General features: G+C 45.3%; 1 protein-coding gene across 5 annotated transcripts in view; it reads left to right on the top strand.

Annotated features, from left to right (window-relative positions):
• Positions 1-547: 547 nt before the first annotated feature.
• The window catches only part of CDK17 (cyclin dependent kinase 17), a 170,226-nt gene continuing 145,998 nt past the window's right edge, over positions 548-24,775 (top strand). For 3 of the 5 annotated variants that reach the window (XM_073651571.1, XM_073651570.1, XM_073651568.1), the window contains exon 1: positions 548-966. The gene's annotated coding sequence lies outside the window, so the exon portion shown is untranslated. Of the gene's footprint in view, positions 967-2,630; positions 2,661-24,775 lie in introns of those variants that run through there. The other 2 variants (XM_073651566.1, XM_073651567.1) reach the window with 2 other exon arrangements.

The following is a 24,775-nucleotide window of genomic DNA, read 5'->3' as shown; positions in this document are numbered from 1 at the left end:
CTGGCACGCCACAATCATTGCCGCCTCCTCCTCACCGTGTTACCAGGCTGCACACAGCAGGGGGCGCTGGCACGCCACAATCATTGCCGCCTCCTCTTCACCGTGTTACCAGGCTGCACACAGCAGGGGGCGCTGGCACGCCACAATCATTGCCGCCTCCTCTTCACCGTGTTACCAGGCTGCACACAGCAGGGGGCGCTGGCACGCCACAATCATTGCCACCTCCTCCTCACCGTGTTACCAGGCTGCACACAGCAGGGGGCGCTGGCACGCCACAATCATTGCCGCCTCCTCCTCACCGTGTTACCAGGCTGCACACAGCAGGGGGCGCTGGCACGCCACAATCATTGCCGCCTCCTCCTCACCATGTTACCAGGCTGCACACAGCAGGGGGCGCTGGCACGCCACAATCATTGCCGCCTCCTCTTCACCGTGTTACCAGGCTGCACACAGCAGGGGGCGCTGGCACGCCACAATCATTGCCGCCTCCTCTTCACCGTGTTACCAGGCTGCACACAGCAGGGGGCGCTGGCACGCCACAATCATTGCCGCCTCCTCCTCACCGTGTTACCAAGCTGGGGGCGGAGCTGCTGGTGCTGCGTTCAAGAAAAAAAAAGGAGAGATCAAGTAGGATCTTGTCCGGGTAGTGTAATCCGCCGGATACGTCAGTCTTGTCGGCCGGGGAACCGGAGGGGCGTCTGTCACGGCCGTATAGCAGAACTACTGCGATAGTTAGGAGGGCGCAGATTTCCCCCGCACCTGTGAGAGAAGCACCCTGGGCTCGGGAGCCATGTTGTGTGCGGAGCCCGGTGATGTCCTGGGGTCATGACTCCACAGCCACTGCACCCATAGCGAGCACCGAGGAGGAGCGGCCCCGGGCTGTGAGACAGGAAGACCCCCGAAATACGGCGCTATCCGGCCTGCAGGGAAGACCACGTCTGAGAGGGGAGAGACCACCGCTGCCGGGTGAGTTGTGTATACTGTATATAGCTAGTGTGTGTACCGGGTATATACCGTATATAGCTAGTGTGTGTACCGGGTATATACCGTATATAGCTAGTGTGTGTACCGGGTATATACCGTATATAGCTAGTGTGTGTACCGGGTATATACCGTATATAGCTAGTGTGTGTACCGGGTATATACTGTATATAGCTAGTGTGTGTACCGGGTATATACCGTATGTAGCTAGTGTGTGTACCGGGTATATACTGTATATAGCTAGTGTGTGTACCGGGTATATACCGTATGTAGCTAGTGTGTGTACCGGGTATATACTGTATATAGCTAGTGTGTGTACCGGGTATATACCGTATGTAGCTAGTGTGTGTACCCGGTATATACCGTATATAGCTAGTGTGTGTACCGGGTATATACCGTATATAGCTAGTGTGTGTACCGGGTATATACCGTATATAGCTAGTGTGTGTACCGGGTATATACCGTATATAGCTAGTGTGTGTACCGGGTATATACCGTATATAGCTAGTGTGTGTGCCGGGTATATACCGTATATAGCTAGTGTGTGTGCCGGGTATATACCGTATATAGCTAGTGTGTGTGTACCGGGTATATACCGTATATAGCTAGTGTGTGTGTACCGGGTATATACCGTATATAGCTAGTGTGTGTACCGGGTATATACCGTATATAGCTAGTGTGTGTACCGGGTATGTGCCGTATATAGCTAGTGTGTGTACCGGGTATGTGCCGTATATAGCTAGTGTGTGTACCGGGTATGTGCCGTCTATGGCTAGTGTGTGTACCGGGTATGTGCCGTCTATGGCTAGTGTGTGTACCGGGTATGTGCCGTCTATGGCTAGTGTGTGTACCGGGTATGTGCCGTCTATGGCTAGTGTGTGTACCGGGTATGTGCCGTCTATGGCTAGTGTGTGTACCGGGTATGTGCCGTCTATGGCTAGTGTGTGTACCGGGTATGTGCCGTCTATGGCTAGTGTGTGTACCGGGTATGTGCCGTCTATGGCTAGTGTGTGTACCGGGTATGTGCCGTCTATGGCTAGTGTGTGTACCGGGTATGTGCCGTCTATGGCTAGTGTGTGTACCGGGTATGTGCCGTCTATGGCTAGTGTGTGTACCGGGTATGTGCCGTCTATGGCTAGTGTGTGTACCGGGTATGTGCCGTCTATGGCTAGTGTGTGTACCGGGTATGTGCCGTCTATGGCTAGTGTGTGTACCGGGTATGTGCCGTCTATGGCTAGTGTGTGTACCGGGTATGTGCCGTCTATGGCTAGTGTGTGTACCGGGTATGTGCCGTCTATGGCTAGTGTGTGTACCGGGTATGTGCCGTCTATGGCTAGTGTGTGTACCGGGTATGTGCCGTCTATGGCTAGTGTGTGTACCGGGTATGTGCCGTCTATGGCTAGTGTGTGTACCGGGTATGTGCCGTCTATGGCTAGTGTGTGTACCGGGTATGTGCCGTCTATGGCTAGTGTGTGTACCGGGTATGTGCCGTCTATGGCTAGTGTGTGTACCGGGTATGTGCCGTCTATGGCTAGTGTGTGTACCGGGTATGTGCCGTCTATGGCTAGTGTGTGTACCACGTCTTTGTGAGGGGAGAGACCACCGCTGTGAGTAGTGTATACACTGTATATAGCTAGTGTATGCCACTTCTGTGTAAGGGGAGAGACCACCGCTGCCGGGTGAGTAGTGTATATAGGTAGTGTATACCATGTCTGTGTGAGGAGAGCCCACCGCTGCTGTGAGTAGTGTATATACAGTAGATGGGCAGCATATGCCTTGTATATACTGTGTGACCTCCTCCGCCTGTGTACACATGATGTATAGGTAGTGGCTGAGCCCTCACCCCTGGCAGCAGCTATGTGTATCATATGGATATAAGGTGCGCAGCTGCCAGCAGTCACATCCATTAGATCTGCAGCTCCTGTTAGTTTCCCAGCACTGTGTTGGTATAGTGGCAGATAGTGACGCCATACCACACCACATACCTACCAGTTCACAAATGGTCCAGGATATTTCCAGTGCTTTGGTGCCAGAGATGTAATGATTACGCAGGCTTGATGTGTTACATGACATCCCTGTGTGAGGTGAAGCTGTGGAGCATTATATAATACACTCCTCAACATAGAAATTGCAACACCAAGAAAGAAAAGTCAGAGTTATGGAAATCACAGGATAAACAATGGTAACAAAACTTTAAAAACATCTCTATTTATTCTGTAGAGTGCCACATGTAGAAATCCCCACACTCTTGCATGCCTTGGCTTCTATTAAGGAGGTCATTAATAGTTGTCTGAGGAATGTTCTGCCATGCGAAATGCACTCAGGCACGTGATCAAGATCTTCTGCTTGCAGCCCCCTTTACAATTGCCATCCAATGGTCCTGATATCCTTCGGAGAAATAGCTGTATGACTGGTTACATGACACAATCAATTTAACGCTAAGCAGTAAATGTACCTGGAATGAAATCTAGAGGGGTCCAGCAACTGTACATTATGCCATCCCATACCATAATCCTGGGTGTAGGACTGGTGTGATTTTCCCTCTTGATTGCCTCTTCATAATATTACCCTCAGGCTGTGTGCCCACGATGCGTTTTTCAACGCTTGGTAAACCTTCCTCCATGGTCTCCAATGCAATTCTGCACTTTCAATGTCCATGCTGCGTATTTTTCCGCAGCGTTTATGCTGCGCTCAAAAATACGCAGCATGTCCATTAATTTTGCGGATACGCAGCGTAATCGCCGCCATTGACTTGCATTAGAACGCGCCAATTCCGCAAGACTGCATCTGTACTTGCGTAATTGGCACGTTCTAATGTGTGGATGGTACCCAGGTCTGGAGGAGAGGAGGCCCTCCTCCAGACCTGGGACCATAGAATCTGTAAAAAAAAAAAAAAAAAAGAATTTAAAATAAAAAATAAAGTTTATACTCACCTTCCGATGTCCTCCCGGTGTTTTGTCCACGCCGTCCGGTCTCTTGCACTGCTCGTGGTGGTGTGAAGGACCTGCGGTGACGTCATTGAGTCATGTGACCCACATGACTCAATGACGTCACCGCAGGTCCTTCACACCACCGCGAGCAGTGCAAGAGACCGGACGGCGTGGACAAAACACCGGGAGGACATCGGAAGGTGAGTATAATCTTTTTTTTTTTTTTTCCTTTTTTTTTTTTTTTTACTATTCTTATTCTTTTTTTTTTTTTAACTATTACTTGGTCACACATTATAAATCCATGCCGGTTGCATGGATTTATATAGTGTGAGCAACTTGTCAAGCACTTTTCCAAGTGATGCTCAAAATCGCTTGGAAAACTGCTTGAAAAAACGCATGTAAAAACGCTTCTCTCTGGCAGGAAAAAACGCATGTAAATCTGCATGCGTTTTTTTCTGCCAGAGAGAGGCAACAACGCTCAAATCTGCTATGTGGGCACATAGCCTCAAGGTCATCAGACCAGTCTAAAGCCCCCGTCTCACATAGCGAGATCGCTGCTGTGTCACGGTTTTGGTGACGCAACAGCGACCTCACCAGCGATGTCGCTATGTGTGACACTTTGCAGCGATCAGGCCCCTGCTGTGAGGTCGCTGATCGCTGCAGAATGTCCTGGACCATCTTTTGGTCGTTGCCCTCCCGCTGGTCAGCTCACATCGCTGTGTGTGACCAGCGGGAGTAGCGATCAGGCTGGTAACCAGGATAAACATCGGGTTACTAGGGGCACACGCGCACCTAGTAACCCGTTGTTTATTATGGTTACGAGCCTGCTAAAGTGAGCGGTAACCTCCCGCTCACCGTAGCAGAGTGGTAACCATGATAAACAACGGGTTACTAGGTGCGCGTGTGCCCCTAGTAACCCGATGTTTATCATGGTTACGAGCCTGCTCCTGCTTCAGCAGGCTGGTAACCAGGAGCAGGACATCGTGGAAAGATTTTTTTCCACGATGTCGCTGCTCCCCTGATCGTTGGTGAGCCTGCCTGTTTGACAGCTCACCAGCGACCACATAGCGACGCAGCAACGATCCCTGACAGGTCGTATCGTTGTCGGGATCGTTGCAGCGTCGCTAAGTGTGACGGGGCCTTAAGGCTATCCTTGTGTTCCAGACAAAGAGGATAGACCTCCATTGCCATCATGCTCTACACCATGACGGCCTTTGAGAGTGGTGGCTTTAGGTCAATAGAACACCTGTAGCTGAATGTCTGGCTTGTAGCCCACTGTCTTACAGACGTCTTCTGAGGGTTTGTGTAGACACTGCTTGATGCCTTAGGTTTAATATGTGACACCCAATTTCACTTGCAGTACAAAATAATAATAATAAAATTAATCGATTGTGGGTCTGGTGGTGTCCCAGGAGCCGCTTTTCGTCACGACAATGCCAGGCCGCATGTTGTTCATGTTACTGTGAGAAGTTGGTGTGATATCATGCCCTGCAGCATTTCTGGACCTGTCTCCTATTGAGCATATCTAGGACGTCATTCGTCGGCATTTGCAAAGGCAGCTGCCAGCAGCAGATCTTGTTGCTTTAGCCAAGTGCATTCAGCATAGCAGAACATACCTCAGACAACCATTAATAACCTCATTCTTAGCTTTCAAGGCGTGTAACTGCGAGGATTTCTGTGCGAGGCACTCATACTTGATATTGAATAAATCGATATTTTCAAAACTTTGCTTCCATTTATTAATTTTAATATCATTAACATGTCTTTCGAGCCTGTGAGTCCCATAAATTGATGAGTTTTCTTCCTTGGTGTTGCAATTTCAATGTTGAGGAATTCATATTCCTTCACAAGCTATGGTTGATGACATTGGCAGTATGTTTCTACAGATCTGGTTCTGATTGGAATAGAAAGCTGAATATTTTGAGCTATTTTTACTGAGATCCAATATTTCCAGTCAGTTTGATGTGAAATGTAATGTCTGATCGCAGACTTGGTGTAGGAATATCGCTATAATGTTTAGGTTGTGGAATCACCTAACCCAAAGGGTAAGGTGCAACATTGCTCTGATTCTGTGCAGAGAACCACATGACCACTCCTCAGTGCTGGAGTCGGAATAGTGCTGGATTTTCTGAGTGCAGCCGCCCCTTTTATTGAGGGCCCCACAATCCATAAATTAGGGACTATCCAAGTTGGAAAAATGCTATTTCTTAAAGCTGCTTCCTAATAATAGTTCCCAATTCACTCCTAGTGGGAAATGTCAAATTTATCCGTAGTCTCTTATTCACCCGACCGTGGTCGGAAGACTCTTCTTTTGGGCTTCACGAGGTCGGCATATGGAATATGTGACCTATGAACGACATATGCCTATACAGTGGCATACATTGGAGGTATACGTTAGGAAATCCTGACAAGTACCCATGATTAACACTGCAAATGCTGTGTGAGCACACACTTATATGTGGGATTCCTCCTGGTAATGGGAAGACTGGCGAGGGGCAGTCATGCCTGGTAGCTGTTCTCCACATCACCAGATTAGACAATTTCTTATTCTGCCTGCCTTTCCCTACTAACTGAATCAATCCTGTTTATAAAGGAACATGTTGGTTATATATTAGTAGCAATTCCCCATTATATAACAAGTCTCCAAAATACGTAGCTTTCTAAGAGGTTTTAAGATTTTAGCCTTTAAGCGGGTTCATTAATACTAAATAAAGAATGATCAAAACCGTAATTAAAATGTCCGATTAGACTGCCCTAAATGAATAAGCCTCAGGCTGGAAGTGCCCAGCTTGTCGTCTCTGTGTCCTTACATGGAGCAGATGACGTGTGTATTACATAGATTTATGTGTAAATTGTACAGCTCCTGACTAGGGGGTTACAGCCTAGAGGTATGCGAGTAGTGTGATTTATCTAAGCCCATCACCCTGTGCTTGGGTAAACCCCCCAAGGAAAACACCAGTGACTCCTTCTTTCTAGATGGCAGGGAAACCTCAGCGCACAGCAGGCATTATTCATCCTCTGCAGGGGGATGGGAATGTGTGTGGAAAACACAATGTAAGGAATTGCTGCTAGTTGGGAACAATGGTGATGATCCGTTCTCTCCCATGTGATGTAATGCTCCTGTATAGCTCGTGTTTCTATGTCTACTACAATGGTGAAAGGATTACAACGACACTACAGATTTCTGCAGTCAGAATCTTCATATTGTCAGCTTTGTAAATGGCGCTTGTATACTGTATTTTCTACTTGACTAATGATGGCCATTAATGAATTTTGTCCAATAATCTGATCAAAAATCTTTGTCTGTGAATGTTCCCAGAGAGTGTACTTTTCTCTTGCGCTGTCATCTAACATATATTGCCAGTTATAGACTTTATTGCTGCATTTGCGTTAAAAAATAAATAAATAAATTGTTCTCCATACTATCGCTCATTCAACAGTTGTTCATCCACCTACATTGGTGCTTAAATGTTTGTGAGCCCTTCAGAATTTTCCATTTTTTTGCTTAAATTTGATCTAAAATTACATATTTTCACACAGTTTCTAAGAGTAGACAAAAGAACCAAATGAATCAACAAAATGTTATACTTTGTCTTTTTTTAAGTGAGGGAAATGATCCAATAACACCCCCTTGTGCAGCAATAAATGCATCCAAGCATTTCCAATAATTGTTGATTAGTCCTGTACATCACCTTGGAGGAATTTCAACCCATTCCTCCCTGCCGAACTGCTACAACTCTGTTGGTGGGTTTTCTCCCATGAGCTCCTAACTTCAGGTCCTTCCACAATAGTTTTATAGGATTATGGTCAGTACTTTGACTTGGCCATTCCAAAACTTTAACTTTATTCTTCTTGGGCTCTTCTTTTGTAGAACAACTTGCCTTGCTTCATTATGCACATTCTCTTTTAAATTCAGCTCATGGACAAATGTCCTGACATTTTCCTTTTAGAATTTGCTGATGAAATTCAGAATTTTTTGTTGCATTAATAATTGAAAGCAATCCTGTCCCAGATGCAGCTGAACAAGTCCAAACTATGATACTACTGCCACCGCCATAGACTCACAGAATACTGCTTTACAGCATAACAACCTCATTCTTAATCATAACACTTCTTATTTAAACCAAAATATCTCATCTGTTCTCAAAATACTGTCCCAATAGTCTTCTGGTTTGTCTATGTGACCTTTAGCTAACTACAGACAGGTAGCAATCTTCTTTTGGAAGGAGAAACCCACTGCTCTCCAAATCTTGCTATTCACACCATTATTGTTCAGTGTCCTTGTAGTGGACTCATGCACATTAACATTGGCTAATGTGAGATAGGTCTTTAGTTTCTTAGAAGTTACCATGGGTTCCTTTGTGATGTTGCAGACTATTATATTCTTTGCTTTTGGGAGTGATCTTTGTCGGTCAACCACTCCTGGGAAGGGTAATTATGATCTTGAAATTCCTTCATTTGTACACATTCTGTCTGACTGAGGATTGATCAAAACTCTTTAGACATAGTTTTGCAACCTTCCAAGCCTGATGAGCATCAACAATGAGGACCCCTTAAGACAGTGTTTCCCAACTCCAGTCCTCAGGACCCCCCAACAGATCAGGTTTTCAGAATCTCCTTAGTATTGAACAGGTGAAAGAACCTGTGGCATTTTCTGATGCCTTGATAATAATTCAATCACCTGTGCAATACTGAAGACATCCTGAAAACCTGATCTGTTGGGGGGTCCTGAGGACTGAAGTTGAGAAACACTGTCTTAAGCGATCCGCATTGTTTGCTATCAAACAGTGCTCTGTAAATTCCAATCAGTTGATAATTTACAGTCGATACATTAAGAATCCATGGGATAGAAGATGTTCATACAGTTTACCTGCTTCTTTGGAGAGAAAAAAGCTAAGAAAAAAGAATGGAAGCATCTAGGATTACGCCTGAGATAAAAATCATCCCTTCTCTTTTTGCATATGTTTGGGTAGTATGTGTCCTAATGTCTTACCATAGAAGTGAGAGAGCGACATATGATCACAGTGGCATTTGTTAGGGCTTCCTTTGGGTGATAACTAGTGTTGAGCGATACCTTCCGATATCAGGAAATATCGTATCGGATTGGATCGGGCCGATACCCAAAAAGTATCGGATATCGCCGATTCCGATACCGGAAACCAATGCAAGTCAATGGGACACAAATATCGGAATGAAAATAAACCCTTTCTTTCCTTGTAGGTTAATTCTACATGAAGTAAAACAACTAAGAATAATGTAGAATGACATGAAAAGCCGGCAATTCATCAGCGGCATTCACCGGTACCCGACAATTTACAACAGAAAGAATAGAGCTTCACACATAGATTAGGTAGATAGAAACATGTCAGTCACATATATAAGAAGTACAGTGACAGTGTTGCTTACTGTACTTGTCATTTAGTGTAAAGGATTTATTTTAAAAAATATTAGTGTTTTCGTGCACCGTCTCTTTAAAAAAGCCGGCCGGCAATTCAGCAGCGGTACCCGACAATTTATAACAGACAGAATAGAGCTTCACACATAGATTAGATAGATAGAAACATGTCAGTCACATATATATGAAGTACAGTGACAGTGTTGCTTACTGTACTTGTCATTTAGTGTAAAGGATTTATTTAAAAAATTATAGTGTTTTCATGCACCGTCTCTTTAAAAAAGCCGGCCGGCAATTCAGCATCTGTACCCGACAATTTAGAATAGAAAGAATAGAGAATCACACATAGATTAGATAGATAGAAACATGTCAGTCACATATATATGAAGTACAGTGACAGTGTTGATTACTGTACTTGTCATTTACTGTTAAAATAAAGGATTTATTTAAAAAAAAAATTGGCGTGGGGTTCCCCTTAATTTTAGGCTCTAGCGGAGGTTAATCAGACAGCTGGGGCAGATGTTTGAAGCCTGGGAAGGGGGTAATATCCACGGAGCTTCCCAGGCTACTAATATCAGCCCCCAGCTGAATACCTAGCTTTTATTAGCTATTAAAATGGGGGACCCCCCCAAAAAAATAACGTGGGGTCCCCCCTAATTTAATAGCTAGCAAAGGCTAGGCAGACAGCTGGGGGCTGATTTTAATAGCCCAGGAAGGGTGCCATGAATATTGGCCCCCTCCCAGGCTAGAAACACCAGCCGTCAGCCGCCCCAGAAATGGCGCATCCATAGGATGCGCCAATTCTGGCACTTAGCCTCGCTCTTCCCACTGCCCTGTAGCGGTGGCAGTGGGGTAATAGGGCTGGGGTTGATGTCAGCTTATAATGCCAGCTGACATCAAGCCCAGGTTAGTAATGGAGAGGCGTCTATAAGACACCCCCATTACTAACCCCATAGTCAAAGTTAAAAGAAAACACAAACACCCAGAAAAAAGTCCTTTAATTGAAATAAAGACACAATCCTTTATTGTTCTAAATTAAACCATACTTACCGTCACGCCCATTCCAGCTGAAGCCAACGATCTCCTGCAATAAAAGAAAAATAATAAAGCAACCTCATCCTTACCTTTCCATGGTTCCCACGACAGCTTCAGCTCTGCTACATCGAGATGACAGGCTGGACCGCAGCAGAACGCTGCCATCCAGCCTGTCATCCCGCAGACACTGAGAAGCGCAGGCATGCTTGCGCTCCTCAGTGTCTCTCTGTGACGTCATCCAGATGAGCCGAGTTCATGTCCAATGAACTCAGCTCACCTCATGCACGTCACTGACAGCGTGGGAAAATTCTCACGCTGAAGCGCTGAGTGCAGGAGAATTTTCCCACGCTGTCAGTGACGTGCATGAGGTAAGCTCATGTCCAATGAACTCAGCTCACCTCATGCACGTCACTGACAGCGTGGGAAAATTCTCACGCTGAAGTGCTGAGTGCAGGAGAATTTTCCCACGCTGTCAGTGACGTACATGAGGTGAGCTCATGTCCAATGAACTCGGCGCACCTCATGCACTTCACTGACAGCGTGGGAAAATTCTCACGCTGAAGTGCTGAGTGCAGGAGAATTTTCCCACGCTGTCAGTGACGTGCATGAGGTGAGCTGAGTTCATTGGACATGACCTCGGCTCATCTTTATGCCGTCACAGCCAGACACTGAGGAGTGGAAGCATGCCTGCGCTTCTCAGTGTCTGCGGGATGACAGGCTGAATGGCAGCGTTCTGCTGCGGTCCAGCCTGTCATCTCGATGTAGCAGAGCTGGAGCTGTCGTGGGAACCATGGAAAGGTAAGGATGAGGTTGCTTTATTATTTTACTTTTATTGCAGGAGATCGTTGGCTTCAGCTGGAATGGGCGTGATGGTATGTATGGTTTAATTTAGAACAATAAAGAATTGTGTGTTTATTTCAATTAAAGGACTTTGTTCTGGGTGTTGTGTTTTTTTAAATACTTTACTAGAAATTCATGGTGGTCATGTCTAATATTGGCGTGACCCCATGAATTTGGGGCTTAGGGCCAGCTGATAATGCCAAGCTGGCCTTAACCCCTTTATTACCCAGTGAGCCACCGCACCAGGGCCCTGGATGAGTTGGGTACAGCGCCAGAAGATGGCGCTTCTATGAACGCGCCATTTTCTGGGGCGGCTGCGGACTGCAATTTGCAGCGGGGGTGGCCCAGAAAGCTTGGGTCTCCCTGCGCTGCGGATTCCAGCCCCCAGCTGCCTAGTTGTACCTGGCTGGGCACAAAAATAGGGCGAAGCCCCACGCATTTTTTTTTTTAATTATTTCATGAAATTCATGAAATAATTAAGAAAAAAAGGGCTTCCCTATATTGTTGTGTCCAACCAGGTACAAATAGGCAGCTGGTGGTTGGGGGCAGCCCGTTCCTGCCTGCTGTACCTGGCTGGACACAAATATAGAGCGAAGCCCCACGTCAATTTTTTTTTAATTATTTCATGAATTTCCTGAAATAATTAAAAAAAATTGACGTGGGGCTTTGCACTATATTTGTGTCCAGCCAGGTACAGCAGGCAGGAACGGGCTGCCCCCAACCACCAGCTGCCTATTTGTACCTAGCCGGACACAACAATATAGGGAAGCCCTTTTTTTCTTAATTATTCCATGAATTTCATGAAATAATGAAAAAAAAAAAAAACGTGGAGCTTCTCCCTATTTTTGTGTCCAGCCAGGTACAACTAGGCAGCTGGGGGCTGGAATCCGCAGCGCAGGGAGGCCCAAGCTTTCTGCCCCCCTCCCCCCCCCCCCCCCCCCCCCGCTGAAAATTGCAGTCCGCAGCCGCCCCGGAAAATGGCGCGTTCATAGAAGCTGGATGCTGTACCTGGCTGGCATACAAAAATATGGCGAAGCCCACGTCAAAAGTTTTGGGAAAAATTAATTAAAAAAATAAATAATAATTTAGGGACTGCATCTTTATTAACTCCTCAAATGTCATTTAGTGTTAAAATAAAGGATTTATTTAAAAAAAAAATGGCGTGGGATCCCCCATAATTTTAGTCTCTAGCGGAGGTTAAGCAGACGGCTGGGGCAGATGTTTGAAGCCTGGGAAGGGGGTAAAACCCACGGAGCTTCCCAGGCTACTAATATCAGCCCCCAGCTGAATACCTAGCCTTTACTAGCTATTAAAATGGGGGACCCCCCCCAAAAAAATGACGTGGGGTCCCCCCTATTTTAATAGCTAGCAAAGGCTAGGCAGACAGCTGGGGGCTGATATTAATAGCCCAGGAAGGGTGCCATGAATAATGGCCCCCTCCCAGGCTAGAAACACCAGCCGTCAGCCGCCCCAGAAATGGCGCATCCGTAGGATGCGCCAATTCTGGCACTTAGCCTCGCTCTTCCACGCTGCCCTGGTGCGGTGGCAGGGGGTAATAGTGGTGGGGTTCATGTCAGCGCCAGCTGCCATGAAGCCCAGGTTAGTAATGATGGGCGTCTATAAGACACCCCCATTACTAACCTACAAAGTGTTAAAAAGAAAAAACACACTACACCCAGAAAAAAATAATTTATTTGAAATAAAACACACCATTTTATTTAATTCTTAGTTCACTAAAAATAATAGTTACCTGTCCACGTTCCTGTGCTGATCTCCCATGCACAGCTGTCACATCTGGAGATGGTGACAGCTGTGCATGGCTGCTGTAAGCTCACACTGCCGGGAACACGTCCGCTCCCGGCAGCGGGAGCCACTGACTGAGGTCACCGGAGTGCATTCAGGCAGCGCAGCTCCGGAGACCTCCTTTACGGCAGTGCTGTACCGTGGGAATTTCTCACGATACAGCAGGGCCGTAAAGCAGCTAACCGGAGCAGCGCTGCCTGAACTCCGGTGAACCCGCTTATGCAATGACGGGGCTGCTTTACGGCCCCGTCATTCTAGCGGCGGCAGCGGTTCAGAGCGGTCACATTCTATGTGGCTGCTCTGAACTGGAGATCTTCGTGGGACACTCGTGGACTACTCCGGAGGGGTAAGGATAAGGTTGTGGTTTATTATTTTATATTTTATTACAGGAGATCGATGGCTTCGGGGAATTAGGTGTCTAGGTGAGTATAGGTGTAGTTTTTTATTTTTTACTTTATTTTAGGTGGCGATCGGCGGGGACAGGTAATGTATGAACTAATTTATTGTAGGTAACCACTGGCCACCAATGACATGTATTTAACATTTATTGGGGCACAGTAGGGCAATTTAAATAGCAGGATCAGACTGATGGGAACTACTGCTCCCATCGAGCTGATCCTGCTGGCACGAGTGGACGGGGGACAGACATAGGCCGATGGGAGTAGTAGTGTCACATCGGCCTATGTCTGCCTGCACGCACAGACACCCGCACAAACATCGCACAGACACCCCGCACACAGACACCCCGCACAGACACCCCGCACACACACTAATCATGACCGGTCTGATGGTCTGTGAGGTGTGGCTGACCTGTGCGGTCGTGGGAAAGTTCATGTGAGTTCATGCAGTCAAGCATGAACTCACATGAACCCTCTGAGGGCACCGCGGCTACTTCAAATGAACAGCTGATCGGCATCACCTGATACCTCAGCTGTTCATTTGAAATAACCGGCGGGAAAGCGCAGCACAGAACGGGAAAGCCGGCAGTGAAGTCTTTTCACTGCCGGCTTCCCCGCCCGGGTCCTTCGCTCCTTGGTGCTGCGCTCCCTGCCCGGTCCTAACTTACGATCGGGATGGGAGGTGGCGAGGGGAGCGGAGGATCGGGGTGGGAGGCTGTGGGGAAGCAGTATGGGGCTGTGTGATTGTTTAAAAGCCGGCGGCTTTTTACCGCGCGCCGGCTTTTAAACAATCAGGAGAATTCTCCCCCGCTGGGATGGCATTCTGATGACAGGCTGGATCGCGCTGCCATCCAGCTTGTCATCCTTCACAGACACTGCAGAGCGCAGGCATTATGGGAACTTCCGATTCCGGTATTCGATATTGTAAAAGTATCGGAATTAAGTATCGGAATTCCGATACTGCGAATATCGGCCGATACCCGATATTACAGTATCGGAATGCTCAACACTAGTGATAACACATGGATGTGTGAATGTAGCCTAATGATGAACTTTAGAGACCGAGCTTGGGAAGGAGACACTAGCATGTGGAAACTGCCAAGAGATCTTATCTGCCCCTGTTGTCTTCAAGCCATTTGTTGTATTGCTTATCCCACTTGGTATTTTTTATCTCAAGTGTTTATTTGCTCTATTTTTCCAAAAAATTCAGTGGGTTTGCTACATTTTTGGAAAATACTACCAAAAATATTACATGACCGATGTATGCATAAACCTTTATAATCGGTAATACCTAAAATAGACCCTCAATCCTTCCTCTATTCATTCTGGTTATTGCTTGTATTATTGGTGTATCTATAATAACTACGGTATGTATCATTAGGACTGTCCCAACTTCATTTGGGTTTCATGCATAATTATTTATTTATATAGCACCATTGATTCCATGGTGCTGTACATGTGAAGAGGTTACATACAAAATACAGATATCACTTACAGTAACAAATAAACAATGATAGACTGGTACAGAAGGAAGAGGACCCTGCCCTTGCGGGCTTACGTTCTACATAATTGTCTGAACATATTGTTCCCATATCTGTAGGTTAATAGCATTTTTTTTTCTGTTGACGGGTTCCCTTTTAAATGCATAGAGGGTGTGTAAACAGATGCTATGAGGGATCAGATTTGAAAGAAAAATTTGAAAAGGCAGAACAGGAATAGTTACGGTACATAAGTAAGGTGAGGCGATAGACCAGTCTAAAGAAGTGCGTTTTAGGGCACGCTTAAAACTGTGGGTATTGGGAATTAATCGAATTGTCCTGGGTAGTGCATTCCAGAGCAGTGGCACAGCTCTCGAGAAGTATTGGAGACGGGAGTGGGAGGTTCGGATTATTGAGGATGTTAGTCATAGGTCATTAGCGGAATGGAGGGAAAGGGTAGGGTGATAGACAGTGATGAGGAAGGAGATGTAGGGTGGTGCTGAACCGTGGAGAGCTTTGTGAGTGAGAGTGATAAGTTTATATTGAATTTTGTAGCGGATGGTCAACCTGTGCAATGATTGCCATTGGGTAGAGGCATCGGTGTAGTGGTTGGAAAGGAATATGTTCCTGGCTGCTGCATTCAGGATGGATTGGAGAGGGGAGCGTTTAGTAAGAGGGACACCGATGAGTAGAGAGTTGCAATAGTCCAGACTAGAATGAATAAAAGCATCAGTAAGAGTTTTTACAGAGTCAAAGGTAAGAAAAGATCAAATTCTAGAGATGTTTTTGAGGTGTAGGGGACATGAGCGATCAAGAGATTGGATATGGGGAGTTAAAGGGGTTTTCCTACGAACAAAAGTTGATTTTCATCAATAGATCTTGGAATAATAATAACCTCCACAATTGGATGTGTTTAAATAAAATGTTCCTGTGCTGAGATAATCTTATAAATGTGCCCCTGCTGTGTAATGGCTGTGTCTGACCGTACAGGAACATGGTCTGATCATACCACAGCTCCTGGGCAGAGGAGGAAGCAAAAGAGTATACAGACAGGACAGCATGGGATCACAGCTGATTCTTTCTGTGAGGTAAAACATTTCCCTGCCTGCTTTTAAACAATGGTTTGCTTCAAAGAGAGCATCATTTGCGACCCCCTTCTTGTAATGTCTGTATACTCTTTTGCTTCCTCCTCTGCCCAGGAGCTGTGGTATGAACAGACCATGTTCTTGTACGGTCACACACGGCCATTACATAGTACACAGCAGGGGCACATTTATAAGATTATCTCAGCACAGGAACATTTTATTTAATAACATCCTATTGTGGAAGTTATTATTATTCCAAGGTCTGTTCATTAAAATGAACTTTTGTTTATGGGAAAACCCTTTTAAGGAAAATATCTTAGTCAAATATGACCTCAAGACAGCGGACGTGCTACAGGGGAGTAATGGTAGAGCCATACACAGAAATGGCAATATTGGGTTTGGGAACGTTACTAGATGGAGGAAAAACAAGGAGCTCAGTTTTTGACAGATTCAGTTTTAGAGAGAGGGAGGACATAATGTTAGAGACAGAGGACAGACAATCACTGGTATTTTGTAATTATGCATTGGTGCTGTCAGAAGATGTGTATAATGTGTCATCAGCATATAGCTGGTAACGTGTTTTATTGGCCTTATAGAAGAACATCTCTGTCTGTATCCAAAGTGGGAAATGATGATCTTGCTTCTGTCTGAAATATTTCCGTACTGTGCACTGCAAGACAAATAGCTGCCCCCAGGGTATTGTTTACCTCACTTAGGAATGACCCTCTGTCATGCCAGGCCTGTATGATTTATTTTAGATACAACTAATGAGTTCTTTTTTTTTTACCGCACTCTTAACTTGTGGCGCTATTAAATCATTTTGGTACTTCTAGAGCAGGAGTGCACAACCTTTTCATGTTCAAGGGTTACATTATCACATTGAACTACAGCCAAGGGCCACAATAAAACTTAAAGGGAACGTGACAGCTGATGCATGCTGTCCGATCTACAGGCAGCATGTATTGGACTTTGGCTGTATGATCTCAGCCGGGTATGTTTGAAATGGTGCGGCATATCTGGAAAAGAAACATACTTTCACAGCTGCTGGGCACTGAGCACATGGGAGAAGACTAGTGGGAAAGGCTTGTATCCAGTGGCTTCTCCCCGCTCACTCCCATGGAGTGACCTGTCTCTTCCTGCAAGCGTGTATAGGGAGAGACATGTCAGTCAGTTTCATCGGGTGGGGAGAAGCCTCCAGTGACTTTTTGATTTGTCTCTCATGAGCCTGAACCCAGCCTTACTCACACATGCCTTTTTGCAGTGCTAAACTGTGGTCAAGGGACCCTAATCTCTTGATGTGCGGGGGACCCGTATCTGGTTACATAATGCTATATTTGTGCTTTCCCATCCTGAAACATGTGCTACTCTACTTCCTCTGACATGGAAGCTACTGTTTACAGAAGTTTGGAGGGGCTGCACATAATGGCATGGTGGTTTACATGTGGCCTCCGGGCCCCTGGTGTAGAGTCTGCTGATGTTTCTTCATCATGCCTATCATGTAGGTAATGCGGCTTAGTGTCTGTTAAACGAAAAAGCATATATTCAGTACTGTCTGCTATTTCTATGTGATGACACTGAGGATAAGTTTCAGGTTTAACCATTTCTTCTTACACTTCATAAACAAAATTCATATGTATTGTGTGAGATTGTGATATTAAGTCTTTGTACAAGTCGGAGGTGGTTGTTTATGGCTATATTCAAACTGAGATTGCTGTGTATGCGGAGTGTATCAGTTGGACGCTATTGGTACTGTTTACGCCAAAAGAGTGTACTTTTGGCATATATTTGGGTAGTAAGTGTCCTACCACAGGAGTGAGAGAGTGACATATGCTCACACTGGCATGTGTTAGGGCTTCCTTTGGGAGTACCTACTGTGACTAAAACTTATAACAGCAGTGTCTAACCCTTGTCCATATGTCTTATTAGTATATGTGCACATGATGGCCTGAGACCCTCTCTATGACTTAGATTGGAGAGCGCCTACGGCTTTAGAACACCAGCACTGTATACGCATTACAAGGCGGATCTATAGTTGGACACAGCTTTCTCTTGCAATAATTGCTGATTGCTAAGGGTTCGAAAAGCTTTTGTTGCACGTCCCTTTATTGGTTTCTTAAAGGGGTTTTCCGCCTCTTCCTTTATTTTTGCATATGGTCCCAGTTTGGTTAAAAAAGTAAAGTAGAAACTGCATATATTTACCTTCCGATCTCTACCTCTCCTCCAAATGTCTTTTCTCCTTCCCTTCTGACCTCTCGGTGCAGAAGAGACCTCTAATTTACTGCAGAAGTCACATGATGACAATGCTGGAAGCAAAGAAGAGGAGACCGGCGGGAATCTAGCCAGCGGGACCGAGAACCAGCAAGGGATTGGATTAGGAATGTATGCTATTCCTTAATTTATTTATTTTTTAGCTTATGATATTTAAGTTATAATATGTAAAGTTAGAGAGGAGTGGAAAAACCCCTTTTAATGAACCCTAAAAAAATGTCTAGCATCATATTTCCACTAATTACTTATTACTTTTAATTAACTGAAAAGAAAAATCTTCTTACTTCCCCAGCTCTCTGAAGATTACAGGGGTTTTCTACTTACTGATACACTTGTATAACCATGTGCCCCTTTTCATTGATGGTCCACACAGCTACACTTGTGACCTTGAGTGCCTTTTTTGTGTGGGCTTATCAGAACCGTGTGTGAAGGCGGCTGGCTAACTGCTCATTCAGTAGCTAAGCCAGCGCCTTCTCTTCCACAGCTGATGTATGGACAAAGTGGTCGACTCTTTTAGTGATAATTTTTTAGTGTTAAAAAATGGAAAGAAAACTAATGAAAAACTGGTGACAAAATTGTATAAAGGGATTTGACAGATGGGAAACCGGATTAGAAACTGATATTGTAATTGCTTTATGGACAAGAGAAATCCCATAATAGAGCCGCCTGTGTCTGCTGCTCTCTAGCCAGAGGTGAATGTGAATTCCTCACATCCCCGCTATGTATTAATACAGAAGTGTAAGGCTATGTTCAAACGTCATGTTTTTTTCAGCTTTTTTTTTCTGCGGCAAAACCTGATCTCTTGACAGGAGGTTTTGTTTTGTTTTTTGGTGTGTTTTTTTTTCAGCATTTTTTTTTATTCATTGTCCTTTTGTCTCTTTTATGCGTTTACGCTGCGGAAAAATCCGCATCATGGGCACAGCACATGCGGATTTCCATTGGGGAACATTGCTGCAAAAACGCCGCGGAAACGCATGAAAAACGCATCGTGTGAACTCAGCCTAACAGTTACATCAGGAGTGAGGTCCCTGCTCGCAAGCTTACATTCTACACGGAAATGGGGGGACACAATAGGTGGAAAGTGCTTGTTATTTCAGGTCAGGCAATTATAATAAATTGGGATTATCATATAAAGCTGTATGATCCGGTCATCAGCCTGTATGTTAAAGTGCAATACTCAATTACCGAGTGCAGTTATCGTGTGCATGGAGGGTGTAGAAACAGATGAACAGTAGGGGGCAGATTCTGAGTAGTATTCAGGAGGGATCAGGGGAAAGTTAGTTTACTGGATATTTGGGATGGTAGGCTTGTTTAAAGAGATGGGTTTTTAAAGCGCGCTTGAAGACATCGGGGCTAGGCATCAATCGGATCGTCTGGGGTAGAGCATTCCAGAGAACTGGCGCAGCACGAGAGTAGTCTTGGAGACGGAGGTGCGAGGTTCGGATTATGGGGGATGTTAGCCTTAGGTCATTTGTGGAACGGAGGGCACGTGTAGGACGATAGACTGAGATGAGAGAGGAGATATAAGGTGGTGCAGAACTGTTGAGAGCTTTGTGGGTGAGAGCAATGAGTTTATATTGGACCCTGTAGCGAATGGGTAACCAGTGTAATGACTGGCACAAGGTGGAGGCATCGGTGAAGCGGCTGGACAGAAATGCGACCCTGGCTGCCGCATTCAGGACAGATTGGAGAGGGGAAATTTTGGTAAGAGGGAGACCGATCAGAAGAGAGTTGCAGTAGTCCAGACGAGAGTGAATAAGAGCGACAGTAAGAGTTTTAGCAGTTTCCAAAGTGAGAAAAGATCGGATTCTGGAGATGTTTTTAAGATGCAGGTGACAAGAGCGAGTGAGTGATCGGATATAGGGAGTAAAGGAAAGGTTAGTGTCGAATATGACCCCAAGGCAGCGTGCGTGCTGCTTGGGAGTTATGGTTGACCCCTCCAAGGTAATTTCGATGTTAGGTAGAGTTCGGTTAGTAGATGGGGGGAAACACAAGAAGTTCAGTTTTGGAGAGATTCAGTTTGAGATAGAGGGAGGACATGATGCTAGACACAGCAGACAAACAATCCTTGGTATTTTGTATTAGGGTAGGGGTGATGTCCGGTGAAGAGGTGTATAGTTGGGTGTCATCAGCATAGAGATGATACTGGAACCCAAATCTGCTAATTGTTTGTCCAATAGGGGCAGTGTATAGAGAGAAGAGGAGGGGGCCTAGGACTGAGCCCTGCGGAACCCTGATAGTAAGGGGATGAGGAGAGGAAGAGGAGCCGGCAAAAGATACAGTGAAGGAGCGGTCAGAGAGGTAGGAGGAGAACCAGGAGAGAACGGTTTCCTTGAGGCCTATAGAGCGGAGCATAGTGAGGAGGAGCTGGTGGTCCACAGTGTCAAATGCTGCAGAGAGATCCAGGAGAATCAGCAGGGAGCAGTGACCTTTGGATTTGGCTGTTAGTAGATCGTTAGAGACTTTAGTGAGGGCAGTTTCAGTAGAATGTAAAGAGCGGAAACCAGATTGTAGAGGGTCAAGAAGAGAGTTATCTGAGAGATAGCGGATTAGACGGGAGTGGACCAAGCGTTCCAGGAGTTTAGAGATGAAAGGAAGATTAGAGACAGGTCTGTAGTTAGCAGTGCAGTTCTGGTCCAGGGATGGCTTTTTAAGTAAAGGGGTTATGATGGCATGTTTAAATGAGGAGGGAAAGATGCCTGACGAAAGAGAGAGGTTAAATATTTTAGTCAGGTGAGTGGTGACCACCGGTGAGAGGGACTGCAGGAGATGTGAAGGAATGGGGTCACTGTTGCAGGTTGTAGGCCGAGAAGAAGCGAGGAGCTGGGTAACTTCTTCTTCTGTGACCGGCTCAAAGATGGCTAGTGAGCTTGAAGTGCGGTAGGGAAGGGGATCCAGGCACTGAGGAGATTGGGCTGAGATGTCCTGATGGATGTGGTTGATTTTTTCCAAGAAATAAGTGGCCAGATCCTCCCCGCTGAGGTTGGTGGTGGGGGCCTGTGCTTTAGGTTTCAGGAGGGAGTTTAAGGTTTCGAAAAGTCATTTTGGACAGTGAAGTGATGAGGGTGGTGAAGTAGGATTGTTTGGCCAGATGAAGGGCAGAGTTATAGGTTTTGAGCATGAATTTATAGTGGATGAAGTCCTCTTCTAAAAGAGATTTTCTCCACTGACGCTCAGCACACCTTGAGCAACGTTGAAGAAAACGTGTTTGCATTGTGTGCCAGGGCTGCCGTTGTCTGTGTCGGATCTTTCTGCGAGTAGAAGGAGCTGCTTCATCTAGGGCACTCTACAGTCTATTATTGTAGTGTGACAATGCTAAGTCTGGACAGGAGAAGGAGGAGATGGGGGCTAAAGATGTGTGGAGATTGTCCATAAGCTGCTGGGTATTAATGGTACGTGTGTTCCTATAAGTGTGGTAAGTGGGGGTGTCCCGGGTGAGGAGACAATTCTTAACAGAGAAGGAAAGAAGGTTGTGGTCCGAGAGCGGGAGAGGGGAGTTGATAAAGTCATCCAGCAAGCAGAGACTGGAAAAAAACAGGTCCAGAGTGTTCCCGTCTTCATGGGTAGGAGAATTAGTAAACTGTGAGAGACGGAATGAAGAGGTTAGAGAAAGTAGATGAGAGGCAGATTGGGAGAGGGGATCATCGATGGGGATGTTAAAGTCGCCCATGATGAGGGTGGGGATGTCACAGGATAGAAAGTGAGGAAGCCAGGTGGCAAAGTGATCCAAGAACTGGCGGGGGGAGCCTGGAGGGCGATACACGACTGCCACTCGCAGGGAGAAGGGTTTAAAGAGCCTGATGGTGTGGACTTCAAAGGAAGGAAACATAAGTGAGGGAACCGGGGGGGATGACCTGGAAAGCACATTGTGAGGAAAGGAGCAGACCAACACCTCCACCCTGTCTGTTGCCAGGTCTGGCGGTATGTGAAAATTTCAGCCCACCAAACGAGAGAGCAGCAGCAGTGGTGGTGTCTGGCTGCTGAATCCAGGTTTCTGTGATAGCCAGAAGGTTAAGGGAATTAGAGAGGAAAAAATCATGGATGTAAGTTAGTTTGTTACACACAGACCGTGCGTTCCAGAGAGCGCAATGGAAATCGATAGGAGAGGGCATGCACTGAACGTTAATAAGATTAGCAGGGTTTCTATATGCAGCTGGAGGAGAGTGGTGTATGCTAGTGGAGGGGGGCCCAGGGTTGGGGGAGACGTCGCCTGCGACTAGTAAAAGGAGAAAGAAGAGAAAGAGCAGGTGGTCTAATGATTTGTATGAACGTTTTGAGTGCTGTATGAAGGTAGAGGATGGTTTGCAGTGGGTGAGGAATGTCAGTAGAGCCTCAGAGTTATACATGGGAGAGGGGAGAAGAGAGGGGCTGATATAGAGAGAGTGCACAGAATGTGTTAAAGGGCGGGCGAGTTGTGAGAAAGCAGAAGTGAAAACAAATAAAAAGCAGATTGATAAGAATAATGCAAAATGCAGTATTAGTGACCGAGTGTCTTTAGGATTATGGTACATAAGTCTTGGTTGCTATGGATTCCATATTCATTTTGACAGTCAGAAGCGAAAATGTAGTTTGCTGCGTGTAGGTGGTAATATTAAAAAGTGACTCCCCTATGCTTTTACAGTGGGATTCTGTCTAAAGCTCTCATTATTTACCCATGGAACATAAGGGACAATTCTTTACTTCCTCGCCTGTCAGCGGAATCCTTGTTGGGTCACTTGCCTTGTACATGGGCCTTGCCTTGTGGTTGTAAAATTCCCTCTAATACCTTTTTATGCTATGTGCACACAATGTATTTTTTTTTAGGCGTTTTCCACCAGCATCTTAAAGATGCTGTGTGACCATAGCCCCTTGTTGAAATATAGTGTCTGTCCACCAAGGTAAGAGAAGTCTGACTTCCCAGCAACTGGGTTAATAAGAGAATTTCAGAAAGGAGAAAATGTATGGAGAATTCTTGATTTTGGAAAATGTTACTCTTTGATGTTCAGTCATGAGAAATTAAGTGCATCCTCTTTTAATTCCATGGTTTTATGTATTGGAACATTATAACAAGAAAAAAAAAGCAGCTAATGAAGACTAAGTCGGTGGCAGTTTTCCAACAGTAATATAGGCCATTCATGTGTCCAAGGACTAAAACCGAACTCCGATAATACCACTCCTGGGAGAAGCGTACATCCTGGATCAGTTTTATTCATTGGTGATCACGTGCTTGTCATTTCTGCAATTTTTGTCCTCTTTGTTAGTAAAGTCTTGCACATTTCTTATTCTGCATCTACACTCCTATTTGGCGCTTGTTTTCTGTGTTGACCTGGTGAGGTACATCACGGGCCCTGGTAGCCGGTCCCACGTCGTACAGTTACTACATGTGATTGGGTGCTATGCACATCATGGTTGTGATAAATATTCTAGCTTCTAGAATAGACCTGATGGAGGATATTCTGTGTGTGTGCTAACAGTGGCCGATGTTTAAGTATTAATGTTTCACAGAAATGTCAGGATGCTTGTAAACCTGCAGATCTGTACACTGTTGCTACGCAACCTTCGTCACGTAGTTATTTTCGCAATGCTTCCATTACATAACCCATTTCACTTCGGTCTCTCCCATACATAACACTGGTATACATGTTCATGTCCAGACTATTCTTTGCTGCTGTTAGTACTCATCTCCTATTGATAGGGTGTTAATCTGTGTCTCCATGAACTGTTCTAACCTCCTCAGCTCAGACATTGCATGTTATGTCATTTTCCTGCTATGCGTTCCTTCTCCTTCTGGAATTTTTAAGTTATTTCTCTGTTATATGTTAAACCAGGACGGCTGACATTGGAAACGTTGCAATTTCTTCATATGGTAGGACAGACTGAATGATGACAGCCTGGCCGATTTTTAGTTTCACCTATTAATGTTGTTTCCATTTAGTTGTGAAGCCTGTGGTGCAGGGTTAAGTTCCTTGTGTATTCTTCTTTATAATATTTACTGTAGTCATTCTGCTGATAAATCAGAATAGTTCAACAGTGCCATGAAACTCTTTGGCGGGGAATATCTACTTTTTACCTGCTGTACCATGTGAGAATTTACTGTCGCTGCAACCAGTGGTCTTAAGGCTCAAGCTGGCTCGATACTGCAGTATTTTCACACCTTTTGATTAATTTTGATTGTCTTTTGTGATCATCAGTATGTAGAGACTTGCAGATGACTAGGTAAAATCAGAACCATAGATCTACAGCCTTACAAAAAAATTATTTTGCAAAATCAGGAAGTCGAAATGTGTAAAGGAATTGGTATGGAAAATCGTGACCGTGATGATATAGACTGATTTTAACTCTTAACTGCCTTTTTCCAAGTTTCTCTGTTGGTTTATGACCATAGACCGCATCAAAGTAGGTTGTGCCGAGAAATGAAGAGCATCTAAAAGCCAAACTGTACAAATTTTTTAATGAAATCCAATTGCAAACATGAGTTTTTTTTTTTAAAGCTCCAAATCCATGCATCTAAGTAAAAAAAAAATAAACACTCTAAGGCCACAGCCCCACTTTCAGTATTCAGTCAGTATTTTTTCTCAGGAGT

Source organism: Phyllobates terribilis, unplaced genomic scaffold (genome assembly GCF_046119375.1).
Source record: "Phyllobates terribilis strain yellow unplaced genomic scaffold, ASM4611937v1 Scaffold_11__3_contigs__length_659146591, whole genome shotgun sequence".
In the NCBI taxonomy this organism is placed as follows: domain Eukaryota; kingdom Metazoa; phylum Chordata; class Amphibia; order Anura; family Dendrobatidae; genus Phyllobates; species Phyllobates terribilis.
This window is presented reverse-complemented; position numbering and strand designations above follow the sequence as displayed.